Here is a 16308-nt window from a genome sequence, read left to right as displayed (position 1 = left end):
ACTCGAAACACAGACCTCATTGAGATAAATCAAGACCCTAAAATCCTCCTTTCACCATACGAGCCCTGAATAGGCTTAAAACAAGTACTGTCTGTGGGTAACTCTGTCAAATTTGGAGTTAGATTGCATTGTCTCCACCAGGCTGGGTCAGCCCAAAAGCAACAAATCAAAGTTCCAATAAGCACACTGCACCTGCAAGACTTAGGTATGCTCCAAGTCAAATATTTGCCATTTTTTCACCCCAAATCTGCACAAATAAAAGTATGTTGCTACTAGTGCCAGAATTCTAAATCTCATAATCAAAGTGGTCTGGAGTTTCACTCCCATAACACCTGTGTCCTACTGCTCATGCATCTTAAATACGGACATGTGGCAGGAACAGTGATAAAAGCTTACATATATTACCTCTAACCCTCATAACAAATCCTATCTCAGTGAAGAAACTGAGGCGAAAGAGGTCAAGGTGACTTGTCCCATACCATAAAGCCAATAAATAAATGGTGAGGCTACAATTCAAATCTTAAGTCAGCCTGATTCCAAGAATGAGCTCCCTGGAAGCCCCAGCGAAAGTCACAAAGTACAAAAATCAGTTCACCTCTATCAAAATTAATTCAAATGCGATCTGAAATGACAGTATACTACAAAAGAGAGACCTAAAACCACAGCACAAAACCTGAGAGTTCCCCATGAGAAAATACAGCTCTTTCCTTTGGAAGAGCTCATTCCAAAGACTAGGATTCTTAACACAAGAGAAACTGCTGGACATGTGCCTGTTGTTATGCTGTGCCTCAACTGACTTTGGTGAACAAGGGAAATGAAACTCAAAAAAAAAAAGTACATTCACATTTCTGCTGAGATCAGGGCCCCTCAAACTTTTTAAACAGGGGGCCAATTCACTGTCCTTCAGACTGTTGGAGGGCCAGATTATAGTAAAAACAAAAATTATGAACAAATTTCTATGCACACTGCATATATCTTATTTAGAAGTGAAGAAACAAAATGGGAATAAATACAATATGTGGCCCGCAGGCCGTAGTTTGAGGACCATTGGCTGAGATTATAAAAATCCTTGAGAAAGAAAGAAGGGGTGATTGAAAATAACAACACCCAACAGCAGTAGCAAATCAACCATTCACTTCTCCGGTTACCTTCTACCATAGGCTTCAGGCTCTCGGAAACAAGATCACAACCGCAGGACAATTCACCAACTTTTTCTACAGGATTGAAAAGTCTTTTCTTACCACGCTACAAGATTACTTCCCACACTGAAAGCCGAAAGGGAAATGTTTCTGGGTGGAACCCAGTCAGCTCTGGAGGCCACGATTTGCAGAAAGCAGGCGCCGTTTCCCTTGAGCAGGAGCTGCTGATCTGAATCCTCCTAAGGGAAGGGTGTCTGGTGAAGTGTATTGAAGAAACCAAAGCGAGCTGTTTATATTAATGAGTGAGCTTGCTGGCACCACTACTCCTTCCTTGTGCCTTCCACTGCTATGCGATTGTTTTCCAGCTCCCAGGCTCTGAATCTGGCAGTGAGAAGGCTCTCCCAGTCATAGGTGTTATATGATCAGCTGCTCTGTGGTGTGTGGGTGTTTAAGTAGGTATGTGACTGGTGAGAAGAGCTTCTGCAGCAGGAAGCACAACTGTCCCCCCGAGAGACTCCTGGATCGGGCCACTATTTTATGCTGACAAAGAAAAGGCACATATTTGCAAGCTGGGAAGTGGACTGGGTTCAAGATAAGACAAATAATTTCCAACAGTAAAACTTCAGACGTTACCCCCCAAAAAAAAATCTCTATATATAACCTGCAATATAAAGCCATTTCCAAGCACATTTATTAGATAATAAAGTGATACTTGCGATCTCAGCAAGCTTTCCAACTTAATAGAGCACACTACATAATTATTAGAGCGAATGCTATTCTTCAGGTGTGTGGAACAGGTTCTGTGCGAGATTCCTGGTCTTTCTTGCCTTCCAAAAATGTGTCAATACCAGGAATTCCTTAGCTTCTCAGAACGCCCCACACTCCTCCCTGCAAACATTCTACTGTCTCAAAGAACTCTTTTAGTGGAAAACACTGTCAGAAGCATAAACTCCTGTACAGTTTGAGACAGTTGATGTCAATGCTGATCACAACACGATTACAAGGTGGAATAAATGTCTCTTGATTGAAATGTGATCACCAGGCAAAAAAAAAACAGAGTGCACAGTGACTAAAACAAGCATAGTTGATAGTTATCCCCTGCTTATTTATCCCCTGACTGACTGGTAAAACCTTCATCCTCCGTCTAAATGAAGAAACTGAATTCCTTAACTACACTCAAAACCTTCCATTAAAGCAAAAATTTAAATGGATGATTCCCTTGGCAACGTGTCAGCCTTTAAAAAGACATGGAAGATTATTTCATAAAGCTGAAAAGAAATCTTCACAGAACAACTGTTCTACTATGAGCATGACAAAAACTTTTTTATTGTTGTGTTTTTGTTTTGGGGCCACACCCCGCTGGGCTGGGGCTTACTCCTGCCTCTGCATTAAGGGATCACTCCTGGAGGTGCTTAGAGGATCATATTAAGTGCTAGGGATCTAGCTGGGTTGTCAGGGTACAAGGCAAGGGCCTTACCTGCTGTACTATCGCTCTCCCCTGCCACCTCTCATAGAACCTTTTTTCCCCTAAAGGATCAAATCAGCCTTGATCAACACCAAGATTCCATGCAGACATCATAAAGCAGATCGCTGACTTTGCTGTCAAATTCTGCAACATTTAGGATATGGTGCAAAGTACCTACATTATCAGTTGGTCAAATCTAACAAATCACTTTCAGTCTAGTTTCAACTTTTTCTGAAAGACAGACATCTCCAATTTCACAGCAGACAGAAAAGGAAAAAAAAAAAAAAACAAACACCTTACAAATACCTAAATGATTGTAATCAAAGAGGGAAACACAGGAGGCATATAATGCTCCTTCTTCCTTGTTCCTTGCTTAGGGCCAGACAAGGTAATGCAAATCCTTAAGAAACAAAACAAAGCAAAACACAAAACTCAAGTTCCTTTCACTTTTGTGCAACCCAGAACCTGCCTCAACAGCATATAACTGCAACTGCATACAAAACTATTTCACTTGAGGAGGTGGCATAGGGTGTGATGGTGGGTGTCATAGTGGCTTCTGTATCCTCCACAGAAAGGTTAAGAACCATTGAAACAGCCATTTCCAAGATCACTAAAATGGGGGCGGAGGGGACACATTCCAGACAAAATCGTACTGAAAGGGTGTATTGCTCTGAATCCATGTGCACTTTGAATACAAACACCTTGCTGGTCAGTCCAGAAGGTGCTGTGACATCTCAGCCCCCTCCCATTAGCCCTCAACAGGGACAGCACCCATGCCTGGACACAACACACTCAGCCACTGTAGTTCGTCCTCCTTACACAGACACAAGTTGTCAACAAAGCGTGTGTGCCAGTTGCTATTCCCAGAACAATACAGGGCCTGGACATCCCTAAGGGAGATGTGATGCCAGAGACATTCTTTCCCCAAATCTCTTGACTCTCCTATTGACACGTGCACGGTCTTGACCATAGACGTTACATATTACAACATCACTGCGACTCCATGTGGACCTAATTCACGGGCATCACTCAAGATATCACACTGCGGGTCTGGAGAGAGGCGCAGAGAGAGAGAGAAAAAAAAAACACTGCTGTAAAGGCTGATGTTTGGATATGAGGGGGACTTCCACGGGGGGGGGGGGGGGGGACCAACAGGGCCAGAGTCCCCAAGGAACATCCTGACACTACCACCCTTCCTTCTCCAATGGCATAAAAAAAAAAAGAAAGAAAGAAAGAAAGAAGCACATTGCTTTGATTGTCACTAGATCTTCGTTGACAATGGCCTGTCATGACAGGGGCTGCTCAAATCAACGATCAGGAAGTGTGAGCCTGTGCGTGTGCGTATCTGTACATATGTGTGTGGTGGGGGAGGGATACACTACAGGCCGGTGATCAAAGACTGACCCTCTTCCAAGAGCATATGGGATCATCAATGGGGGTGGGTGGGTAAGGGGGAGCCCAACTTGGGAGGAGAAAGAAAGCAGCAGGGGCTTCCCTTGACAACAATAAACACGTTAGATTTGCACACTGGGGAGGTGCTGGAGAGAGGGGTGTCACTACATTTCGCGTCTCTCCTGGAAGCAGCTGAAGTTGGAGTCTGATTGAAGGGGGACTTGGGGGGTAACGAAAGGTTTGCACAATCTTCTTGGGGTGGGATGTGAGTGTGAGGCTGAGGCGGGTGTGTGTGTGTGTGTGTGTGTCCACGAGATAAACGCATTGACTCTCAGGAGGCACAATACTCCCGGGGGCTTAAGAGACTTGGGGCGCAGCCGCAGGGCTGGGGGTGGGGGTGGGAAGAGGAGGAAAGACAGTGGGGTGCAAGCCACCAGCTGCAGGGCAGGAGGAGCAGAGGGGTGCTGGCTGGCAAGCCTTCCCCCCACACACACAACTTAACCGCTACCCGATGCCACCCCTAGATCCCTCGCAGGCCTCCTTCCAGGCCAGGGAAGCAAACTCCCTGCAAAGGGGGCAGAGAGGAGGGTGCCCGCCACCCCCACCCCCACCTCCACCTCTGGGGGACCCAGGAGCTCCTTCCCCCACTGGGTGGTGGGGTGCTGCTCCGGCCTAGTGGCCGGCAGCTGCTTCAGCAAAAGCTTCAGCCGGTGCCCGAGGAAAGAGGGGAGGGCCCTGGTGCAAAAACACAAAACAAAACGGTGCAGCAGCCGGGGCCACGGTGTTGTGCGTGTGTTGTGTGTGCGGGTGCAGAAGGGCCTGCGGGGTTGCTCGTGCTTGCAGCTTGCTGCTGGCTACTCACCCGGGCCGGCCGCCTCCGCCTCCGCCTCCGCCGCCCCGACCGCCGCCGCCTCGGCGGTCCATCCCTGCGGCGGGGGGCCTGCAGCCGCGGCGCTCTAGTTGAACCACCGCCGCCCGGGCCGGCCCTTCGCCCTCCCACCCAACGTCTCTCTCTCTCTCTCTCTCCGCTGCACAGACCCGGCCTGGGCCGCCGCCGCCGCCGCCGCCGCCGCCGCCGCCGCCGCAGCGCTACGTGGCCGCCGCTCCGACGTCTCGCGACTCCCCTCCGGAGCGCGCGCGGGGAGGGGGGTGTGTTTGTGCGCGCGCACGCGCACGCGCGTCTCTCTCGCTGTATATTTGGAGAGGGCGCGGCGGGAACGCGCACGCGCGCCCCCGGTCGCGGCTCCTCCCCTCGCCGCTCCCCCTCCCGCGTGTGCGCGCGCACGCGGGTTTCTGAGTGTGTGGCGGGAACGCGCGTGCGCGCCCCCGCGGCCCCTTCCCTCGCCGCCCAACGACGACACCTCCCTCCTCCCGCCCCCCTCCCCTCCCCTCTCCTGGCATCCCATCCCAGCCGCCGGGCTGGCGGCGCGCATGCGCAGCCCGCGGGGCTGGCTCCGGCGCACCTTTTTTTTTTTTTTCTTTCCCCCTCCTGCCACCACCACCACCACCACCACCCTGGGAGCGAGCGCTCAACCGCCGCTCCGCCCCGCCCACTGCCGAGCGCCCAGGTAAAGGAAAGGCGTGCACTGCGCGTGCGCCCCGCGCTTCTCTCTTTTTTCTCCCCCCACCCACCCCACAGGTCTGGGGGCGTGGTTGCTTGAAAGGAAGCCAAAAACCCTAAGGGGGGGGAAAGGAGTTTGTTTGGGGTCTGGAGGGGATGTAGAATTTTAGGATCCAAGGAGATAGGGTTAGGATTAGGGGAAAGGTAAAAAAATAAAAAATAGGGGGCCAAAAAAAAATAGAGGTGGGGGCCCAAAGGAGAATAGTAGGGCCCAGTGAGGCTGAGAAGTAAAGGATAGTTAATGAAATAAGGTGGCAAAGTAGGAGGTGTTAGGATTTTTTTTTTTTTTTGGATCACACCCAGCAGCACTCAGGGGTTCCTCCTGCCTCTGCACTCAGAAATTGATCCTGGCAGGCTCAAAGGGGGACCCTATGGGATGCCGGGTTTCGAACCACCAATCTTCTGCATGCAAGGCAAACGCCTTACCTCCACGCTATCTCTCTGGGTGTGTGGATCTTGACTGGCCTTCTCCTTGGGACTCCAGGGCACTGTGAAGGACAGACAGGAGGAGAAGAGAGAGAAATGCAGGAGGCCAAAGTAGTAGTCTAGTCGAAGGGTCACTCACCAGATGAATGGGGCCTCTGATAAAAAAAAAAAAAAAAAAAAAGAAAAAAGAAACTGCAGAAAATGAGAGATGGCAGGAGTAGCTGGAAAATTTGGAGCCACCAGGGAAACGTGCCTCCTCTGTGCTCCAGACTCAGCGGTTGCAAGAGAGGAAACCTCATTGTGTATTACAGTATTATGACTAATTGGCTATTAATTGTTAATATAATTAATGGGACTATTAGCTAACAAGGTAGCACTTATCCAATTTCTGAGCCAAGAGAGGGTGCCCCAAATTGAAATGTTTGTGGAGTACTGAGAGGGGAAGACCTAAGACAGTAATTTGAGGGGCAGAATAAGCACCATAAACCCAACTTCTTCCCAGAATTTTCCGAATTCTATCTGAACTGAAACGCTTTATCCCGCTTTTATGATTTTAAACACACTACACAGATATTCTTCACTAGAACTGACTTCCCCATTTTTAATACTGATGCAGCTACTCCGACTCAAAATAGCACATCCGGGGCGGGCAGAGAAGGGGAGAAATCCTATAGGAAGTAAAATGACCTGGGTTTGGGACAAAGTTAGGAACGAGATTGAAACTATAAATAAAGGGGTCAAGGGCTAACTCTGTCTTTTGCTGGCTCCTTTCTCAAACACATGCTTCATTTCTGTTATCCTTGGACTCCAGACTCCAGGAGTATTTTTCAACTTAGGGTTATGTTCTTTAGTAGACTGTGTCTTCAGGCTGTCTGGAGAGATAGCATGGAGGTAAGGCCTTGCATGCCTTTCATGCAGAAGGTCGCTAGTTCGAGTCCCAGAATCCCAGATGGTCCCCCGAGCCTGCCAGGAGCGATTTCTGAGCGTAGAGCCCAGAGTAACCCCTGAGCACTACTTGCTGGGTGTGACCCCCCAAAAAAAAGATTCTATACTGTTTCATCAAAACAGAAAGAGAGAGAGAGAGATTCTCTTCAAAGAGAAGCACAAGCTGTGAAAGAAAAGACAGGTTCTATATAAAGAATTTAATGGGGCACATGACCAAAGATATAGCACAGTAGATAGGGTGCTTGCCTTATACACAGCCAACCCGGATTCAATTCCTGGCATCCAACATGGTCCCCTGAGCCTGCCAGGAGTAATTTCTGAGCTCAGAACCAGGAGTAACCCCTGAGCACTGCCAGGTGTGTGGCCCATGGCTGAAGAGATAGTACAGGAGGTCGGGTACTTATCTTGAATGCAGCCAACCTGTGTTCAGTCCCAAGAACCCTATAAGGTTTCCTGAGCATTGGCAGGAGTGATTTTTGAGTGTAGAGCCAGGAATAACCCCTGTGTGGACCCAAAACAAACAAACAAAAATAATTTGACATCTATGAAATGTTGAACTTCCCTTCTTTTTTTTGGTTTTTGGGCCACACCCGGCAGTGCTTAGGGGTTACTCCTGACTCTGTGCTCAGAAATTGCTCCTGACAGGTTCGGGAGAGCATATGGGATGCTGTGAATCGAACTCAGGTTAAACATGTGCAAGGCAAATACCCTACCAGCAGTGCTATTACTTCAGCCCCTGAATTTCCCTTCTTGAGTTTCCTTAGTCAGGACACTTCTGAGGGGTGTGCAGAGTGAAAAAGAAAGGAGTTGACTGTCCCATCTCTGTGACTCTCCCATGACCAATCCTCTGAAGGACTCCCACTAATTAGAACAATAACATTCTTACCTTCCAGTGATGAGGGCTTTATAGTTATTTGCAAAGAGGTTAGTCCATTATCTCATCCCATTTTTCAACCACCCTGTGTGGCAGGCAGGACAGGTATATTCCCAACGAAGGAAATTTGGATCAAGGAACATTTAATGGCTCAGCTAAAGTTGCCCAGCCCAGCAAACAGAGTCAGAATAGAAGCCAGCCTTCCTGGCATGGGCTATGCTGTGATCTTGCAGAGGATTTTCTAGGCCCACTCTTGTAAAACCACTACTTATTCCTAGGGGCTAAACATGTGGGATGAAGAAAGAATAATTCCAATATTGAGTTTTATTGCCCCTCCTTTTTTGATGTCTGTTTTTTGGGAGGGGGTTGTTTTCTTTCTTTTTTGGGGGGGGCCCACACCCGACGGTGCTCAGGGGTTACTCCTGGCTGTCTGCTCAGAAGTAGCTCCTGGCAGGCACAGGGAACCATATGGGACACCAGGATTCGAACCAACCACCTTTGGTCCTGGATCGGCTGCTTGCAAGGCAAATGCCGCTGTGTTATCTCTCCGGGCCCGGTTGTTTTGTTTTCTATCCAGGGCATTGGGACTTGCTCCTATATTTCTGAAGCCTTCATGTCTGGTACTTTGGAGTTTGGGGACCTTAGCATTGACAAGGACATGTCAATTTTCCCTGCTTTTGCCAGACCCCACATACCTGCTGAAGGAAAAAACTGATAGTCAATGTCATCACTCAACATGTCACACAACAGGGCTCTGGTTTCTGGCTGCTGGTTCCAGTTCCTCCCATCTCCAGTTTCTGGCCCATAATGTTCTCAGAAGCTGCGCTTCGAGCCCATATCTTACCTTACTAGAAGATCAGTGATCCTCCATCATGGACTTCTTGTTCTGGGACATTTCTGTTTGTTTGTTTTGTTTTTTTTTGGGCCACACCTGTTTGATGCTCAGGGGTTACTCCTGGCTAAGCGCTCAGAAATTGCCCCTGGTTTGGGGGGACCATATGGGACGCCGGGGGATCGAACCGTGGTCCTTCCTTGGCTAGCGCTTGCAAGGCAGACACCTTACCTCTAGTGCCACCTCACCGGCTCCTATCTGGGACATTTCTTTAAGAAAAAAGGAATGTTTCCAAGGTCTGGAGTGATAGTACAGGGGGTAGGGTGCTTGCTCTGCACATGATTAACTCAGGTTTTATCCCATGCACCCCATATGAATCCCCAAGGACACCAAGAATAATCCCTGAGTGTAGAGCCAGGAGTAAGCCCTGAACACCAATGGCCCCAAAACAAATACAGATTTAAGAAAAGATTGACAGAATTATAAATTATGGTGACTAAAAGAATATTAAAAAGTAAAATGTTGGGGCCAGAGAGATAGCACAGTGGGACATTTGCCTTGCATGTGGGCGACCGGGAATGGACTCGGTTTGATTCCTGGCATCCCATATGGTCCCCTAGCCTGCCAGGTGCAATTTCTGAGTGCAGAGCCAGGAGTAACCCTAGAGCACTGCTGGGTGTGGCCCAAAAAAATCAAACAATCAATAAATAAAGGTGGTGGGGTTTGGTTTTGTTTTTGTTTTTGGGCCACACCCAGTGACGCTCAGGGGTTACTCCTGGCTATGAATTCAGAAGTCGCTCCTGGCTTGGGGACCATATGGGATGTCCAAGGATCAAACTGCGGTCCATCCTAAGTTAACTCGTGCAAGGCAAACGCCCTACTGCTTGCGCCACTGCAGTGATCCTAAATAAAGATAGTTAAAAAAAAAAAAAGTGGGCCAGGAGAGATAGCACAGCGTTGTTTGCCTTGCAAGCAGCTGATCCAGGACCAAAGGTGGTTGGTTCGAATCCCGGTGTCCCATATGGTCCCCCATGCCTGCCAGGAGCTGTTTCTGAGCAGACACCCAGGAGTAACCCCTGAGCAACGCTGAGTGTGGCCCAAAAACCAAAAAAAAAAAAAAAAAGTAAAAAGTTTGGGTGCCAGATTGATAATATAGTGGGTAAGGTGCTTTCCTTACACGCAGCTGACCTAGGTTCTGTCCCAGCATCACATAAAACTCCCTGAAGCCCACCAGGAGTGAACCCTTAACACTACTAGGTGTGGCTCAGAAATTAAAAAAAAAAGTTTTTGTAAAGGTTTTATATATCCTGCAGTTTTGAAATTCTTTGCAATAGAAACAGCTGTCTGATCTGGAGTGTCTGATAAGGTTCCCCTTTTACTGCATTTCCTGGTTCCCCAATTTTCCATGAACATATCCCTAGTCAGTCTAGGTTCTCACCACCTGGTCTTATTAGGGGCAATTCTATGACTTCTGACCCACCCATTAGCTACAATCACCCCCTTTTCATCTACTCTGATCATGGACTCCTTACCCTCTCCTTGTAGTGCTGTGAACTGTCACTTTACCATTTAATCCTGGGATTGTACACTCTGAGCATCTTCTAGTCTGACACCTCAGTTGATTCTAGCAGTGCTCACGATTACCTCATCATTTCTTTCCTAAGTGTGACTAACCAGCTCTCACCTTGGAGGCCTTCCTAAAGGAAACTGCCCCTTTCACAGAATGAGCAAGGCCATCCTGGACTCCCCTTCTATTATTCACTTCCTATATTTCTTCAGTGTCGGTATTTAAAAACAGTCCAGAAAGGTGAGTTCTTATTTTTCCTCCATACAGCATATATCCAGTTTTAAAGGAATGTTCAGGGCAATGATCAGCTTCAATCTATAACCTTTCAATTCCCCTGCCCCCACTTGAATTCTAGTGAAAAGTTAAATACTGAGGCTAGAGAGAGAGAACAGGGGTTTAGGTCTTGACTTGCATATAGTCAATTCTGGTTCCATCCCTGGCACTACCTATGGTCCCCTGAACCCTGTCTGAAGTGGCCATTGAGCACAGGGCTAGGAATAATCCCTCAACAGCTCTGGTTGTAATCCCCCCCCCCCAAAAAAAAGAACAGTTAAATGCCAGGTTGCCTTAGAAGGAAAAGAAATAAAGAATGAGGGGCCGGAGTCATATCACAGGGATAGGGTATTTCCCTTGCACACATAACCTACCCAGGGTTCCATCCCTGCCATCCCATCAGGTCCTTTGAGCCTGCCAGGAGTGATTTCTGAGAGTAGAGCCAGGAGTAACCCCCTAACGCTGCCTGGTATGCACCCCCGCAAAAGAGAGAGAATGTACTAAAAAGTCAAACATGTGAGTACATCTGCTTTGTCCTGAGGCAGAGATACAGAAGGCTCCTAAGATTGCCAGTGATACTGTGACACTTCAGTGCCCAGCTTTTAACTATTGTCTGGGACTGTCGCAGGTCCTTTCAGCAATGGGTTCTGGGTGATGATGGCCTCTCCACTTCAAATATCTGAATAGTTTGGATTTGGATTACTCGGCTCTCGTTAGCATCAAAATGCATTCTATAATTTTTAAAGTCAATATGTCCCAATTTCTCTAATTCTTTCTCTCCTGAATTACTTCATTGACCACATTAAATTTTTGCTTTACCTCTAGGAGGTAAGTGTGGTATAAATTGGTATTCCCCCTACATTTTTTTAAACAGCAAATAAAAATGTGTTCCAGATTATAAGGGTCATACCCCCAGAGCTAGCACATTTCTCCAGGGTCCAAGTTCAGGATATCTCAGTGTCACTCTACTGCAGCCCTTTGCTGGACACCATACAAAGCAAATTGAACAGCTGTGGTCTCTGCTCTCTGGAAGTTTGAACTCAAATGGAGAGTAACAAATCCGGCAAACATAAAAGAACAAAGTGATTCGGAGTCAACTCACATACTGAGTTCAATAAATACAGGAGGTAGATAGATAAGGAAAGGCAGTTTGCCTGGTGGCATTTTTTTTTTTTTTATCTCAGATGGGTAGAAAGGACATAATTGAAATTAAGGCATTGGCCCGGCTGAATCTGATTTTTTTGTCCATGCAAATAATGCATATAAATGTACTCCACTCATTCCTTTCCTTCTCTTCTACCTTCTATTCACATTCCTGGAGCATCTACCATTACACAGGGTGAGAAGGAATACCCATGAAAAAGTCTCTGTCTTCAAGTAACAGCCACTATTTCCCTTATTCAAAGCAGGGGCCTGAGCGGTAGTACAAATGGTAAGGCGCTTGCCTTAAATAGTGTTGACCCTAGTTTAAATCCTAGCACCACATTCGATTTCCTCCCTGTGCACAGCCAGGGTTCACTCCTGAGTATAGAATCAGGTATAGACCTTGATCATTGCTGGGTATAACCCTAAGACCATACAATAATAGCCACAAACCACCATGAAGCATTATTATTTAATCCTGTCAATAGCATCTGCGAAAAGAGATAGATCAAAAGGGCTAGATCAGCTGCGATCAGGGATTACTCCTGGTTCTGTGCTCAGAAATCACCCTTGGCAAATTCGGGGGACCATATGGGATGCTGGGGATTGAACCCAGATCTGCCCTGGGTCGGCTGCTGCATGCAAGGCAAACGCCCTATCACTGTGCTTTCTCTCAGGCCAAGAGACATATCTTAAGTTTTGCAAGATAGCTAGTTAGGACATTAGAGATGTGGACTTTAGAATGAAGGACATTTGTCCAAGTCTGGAAAACTCAGGGGGCTGGAGCGATAGTACAGTGGTAGGGCATTTGCCTTGCTCGTGGCCAACCTGGGACCAACGTGGGTTCTATCCCCAGCATCCTGAGCCTGCTAGGAGCAATATCTGAGCACAGAGCCAGGAGTAACACCTGAGCACTGCCGAATGTGGTCCATAAACCAAAAGAAAAATAAGAAAAAAGAATGAAAACTGGGTCCGGAGAGATAGCATGGAGGTAAGGTGTTTGCCTTTCATGTAGAAGGACGGTGGTTTGAATCCTGGCATCCCATTTAGTCCCCTGTGCCTGCCAGGGGTGATTTCTGAGTGTAGAGCCAGGAGTAACCCCCCCCCCCAGTGCTGCCAGGCGTGACCCAAAAACCAAAAAAAGAAAAAAAAGAATGAAAACTCAGGCCACCACATCAACTACAATAGCTTAGCTTTTGGGCTATCCAAGCTAAGGTAGAAATAAACTCTGGCATGTAGGAGTTTAGACAGCTGGGGGCAGGGGCCCATAGCAGGAGAAAGCCCCCACTATCTCTCTTCTGTTCCAGCCCAAGTCTTCCCCAGCAGTTCCTGCCTCAGGGTCCATCTCCAGCAGAGTGATCTCAAATGGTGAGGCCTGGATTGTGTTTGAATCTTTACAAGGGTTCACATTCTTTTAGGCAGCTCGCTTAATTGTTGTCTGTAATTGATGTGACATATGCCCCAGAGGCATGTACTGAGGGTCAATTGAAGAGGTTTTTTTTTTTTTATTTTTAAATTGGAATTAATTAATGAAAGAAGGCAGCTGCATAGGGATAGGAGTTAAGAGCCAAACTTTGTAACCCTAAACCAACCAACCCACCCAACCGGCCTCACCACCCCAAGAACAAGCCCCAAGTTCTCAGGGCTGAGGAGACCTGGGGACAAAGTGCAGGAAGTGAGGGCAACAGGGCAGGCTGCAGTAGGTGGGAACAGGCTCTGCAATCCCTTTCTTACCTTTCCTGACTGACAAAAACATTCTGCTTTTGAGAACAGGAGGTGAAAAGAAATGGACAGAGGGGCTAGAAACTCAGAAAAGGAAAGGCAAGGTTGAAGGAGGCGTATGAGATTATAAGCAACCTGAGGTTGGGGCTGGGAACAAAATCCTGGGGAGCTGGGACTGGAGTGGAAGAGGAAGCTGCTGAGGGTAATGAAGGATGAAGAAAGTTCTCCAGGAGGGACCCCGTGGGAGGAACTGGAAGGAGGTGGAACCCAGTTGCAGGGGTGGGAACAAGATGCCTGGGGCCATTGGCATGGAGAAGTCTTAATTAAATCCCTGACCTGAGGTCATTAACAGAGCCGTGGCAGCATTTCTTAGGAATCATGTTCATAACAATAACAACAATAATAATAACAATTAACCATAATGAGACCTTATCTGCAGCAAGTTGTTAGAGCTTTGTAGGCATTAAGTCATTAATTCCATTCCTCCCCTCCTCTCCCCACCTGTCCCTCCCGGCTACCTTTTATCTAGAAGTGAAAGTGTGAAAGGACTCAGACTCTAGCTGTTCACTGGGCTGCAAGAGTTTTTGACTTGTGGGTTGGTTCAACTGCAAACTATAAAATCCCTGGGCCTTGGGGCCCGTGAGATAGCATGGAGGTAAGGTGTTTGCCTTGCATGCAGAAGGATGGCGGTTCAAATACCGGCATCCTATATGGTCCCCTGAGCCTGCCAGGAGCGATTTATGAGTGTAGAGCACTGCCAGGTGTGACCCAAACACCAAAATAAATAAATAAATAAATAAATAAATAAATAAATAAATAAATAAATAAATAAATAAATAAATAAATATCCCAGGGCCTTTTAGGGCAGTAGCCTTGGACCTCGGGTCCTTGGGTGAGAGCTGGTTCACAGTTACAGAGATTAAAAACAGCTAGTTTACGGCCTTGCTTATAATTGTGGGTCAGTGGATAGGTGCCAGTCTACAGGTGTAAGGAGGGTGATTTATCTTCTTTAGAGCTTTCTAAGAACTTTTGCCTTTATTTAGAAAGAGGTAAGTGGGACCCCGAGCAATAGCACAATGGATAGGGTAGTTGCCTTGCACGCAGACTATCCAGCATCCCATATGATCGATCTCCTTGAGTCTGCCTGAGTACCATGTGTGGCCCAAAAATCCCAAGGGTGGGGGGGGTGTAAGTGGAATGAGAAAGAAACCCTTTGCAAGGTGCCTAAACAATTTTGATGGGAAATCTAATTGCACTAAGAGCACCAGGCTGACAACATGCATTGTGGAGGAGAGTGATGATTTCCTGATGCTCTACAGGTGAAGGGAGGGCTGAAACTAGATGGGACACAAGGTACTAGGGACCTTCAGGTAGGTGTGTTAACCTTAGGGTAGGGGGCAAAGTCAGTCAGGGCTGAGGGAAGTAGAAAAAAGAATTGTTTCAGATGACTTTCATGAGGCGGAAGCTGGGAGTAAATCCATCTGCTAAAATCAGTGCCAGCAGTGACTCACCTCCCGGATTGTAACCTTTTGGGAAAAATGTGTTTGACTTAACAGTGATTTCTATGAATTATTTGCATCCAATCCAGAGTCAGACTTTCACTTGCTTTCCATAGACTCTAAGTCTTTATTATTATCTGTTAAGATCAAAGACAGTGTGGGGCTAAAGTGATATGATAGCACAGTGGGTAGGGTATCTGCCTTGCATGAAGCTGACCCAGGTTTGATCCCCAGTATCCCATATGGTACCCAAGCACTGCCAGGAGTAATTCCTGAGCACTGCCAGTTGTGCTTCCCCTCAAAAAAAGATAAAAGAGCCTTTTATAATACCGTTTTCAGAAACAAACAAAACAAAATTGGGGCCCAAGTACTGCCCAGAGTAACTCCTAGATACCAAGCTGAGGTGTGGCCTACAGAATTGCCACTGTGTTGTAAATGGAATAATGGGTCACTCACCTGTGATGTTACTTTGCATGGCAAAGGGACTTTGCAAATAGATGAGTTAGGAACAGGAGCTGGGTCACCTGCTCTTGGATTCACAGCCAGATTGCCAATGCCCCCAGACTATTCCTTCCAAAAGAAATGTAGTGATGATATGACAAGGACAGCCAAGGTCAGATTATTTTGGACACTGGCTTCAAAGAGTGGAGTGGGACTTGAGCCAGGATACATGGGCAGCTCTAGAACCTGACAAGACCCCTGAAGGAACACAACTTATGTGACCTGGCCACCGCTTGTTCTGGCCCCTCTATAATAACACAATCAGTGTTGTTTTGGGGCTGGAGTGATATCACAGTGGTAGGGCATTTGTCTTGCATGTAGACAACCAGGGTTCAATCTCTGAAATCCCAAATGGTCCCCGGACTTGCCAGAAGCAATTTCTGAGCGCAGAGCAAGGAGTAACCCTTGAGCACTGCTGAGTGTGGCCCAACACTCCCCCTCCAAAATGGCAAGCATCCTACCCACTATTTTATTGCTCTGGCCCTCCTTTTTTTTTTTTTTGGTTTTTGGGCCACACCCGGCAGTGCTCAGGGGTTACTCCTGGCTGTCTGCTCAGAAATAGCTCCTGGCAGGCACGGGGGACCATATGGGACACCGGGATTCGAACCAACCACCTTAGGTCCTAGATCGGCTGCTTGCAAGGCAAACACCGCTGTGCTATCTCTCCGGGTCCTCTGGCCCACCTTTTTGATCTGATATTTGAGATAAAGCTCTCTTTTCATTTATTTTATTTTAATTTTTGGTTTTTGGGTCATTCCCGGCAGTGCTCAGGGTTACTCCTGGCTCTATGCTCAGAAATCGCTCCTGGCAGGCTTAGAGGACCATATGGGATGCCAGTATTTGAACCACCGTTCTTCTGCATCAAGGCAAATGCCCTATCTCCATGCTATCTCTCTGGTCCCTCTTTAA

General features: G+C 47.3%; 1 protein-coding gene across 1 annotated transcript in view; it reads right to left on the bottom strand.

Annotated features, from left to right (window-relative positions):
* The window catches only part of ZNF652 (zinc finger protein 652), a 60101-nt gene extending 55131 nt beyond the window's left edge, over window positions 1-4970 (bottom strand). The window contains exon 1 of the mRNA XM_049779203.1: window positions 4859-4970. The gene's annotated coding sequence lies outside the window, so the exon portion shown is untranslated. The remainder of the gene's footprint in view (window positions 1-4858) is intronic.
* Window positions 4971-16308: the final 11338 nt, after the last annotated feature.

Source organism: Suncus etruscus, chromosome 1, assembly GCF_024139225.1.
Source record: "Suncus etruscus isolate mSunEtr1 chromosome 1, mSunEtr1.pri.cur, whole genome shotgun sequence".
Lineage (NCBI taxonomy): Eukaryota > Metazoa > Chordata > Mammalia > Eulipotyphla > Soricidae > Suncus > Suncus etruscus.
The sequence above is the reverse complement of the archived record's forward strand: the minus strand, read 5'-3'. Positions and strand labels throughout refer to the sequence as shown.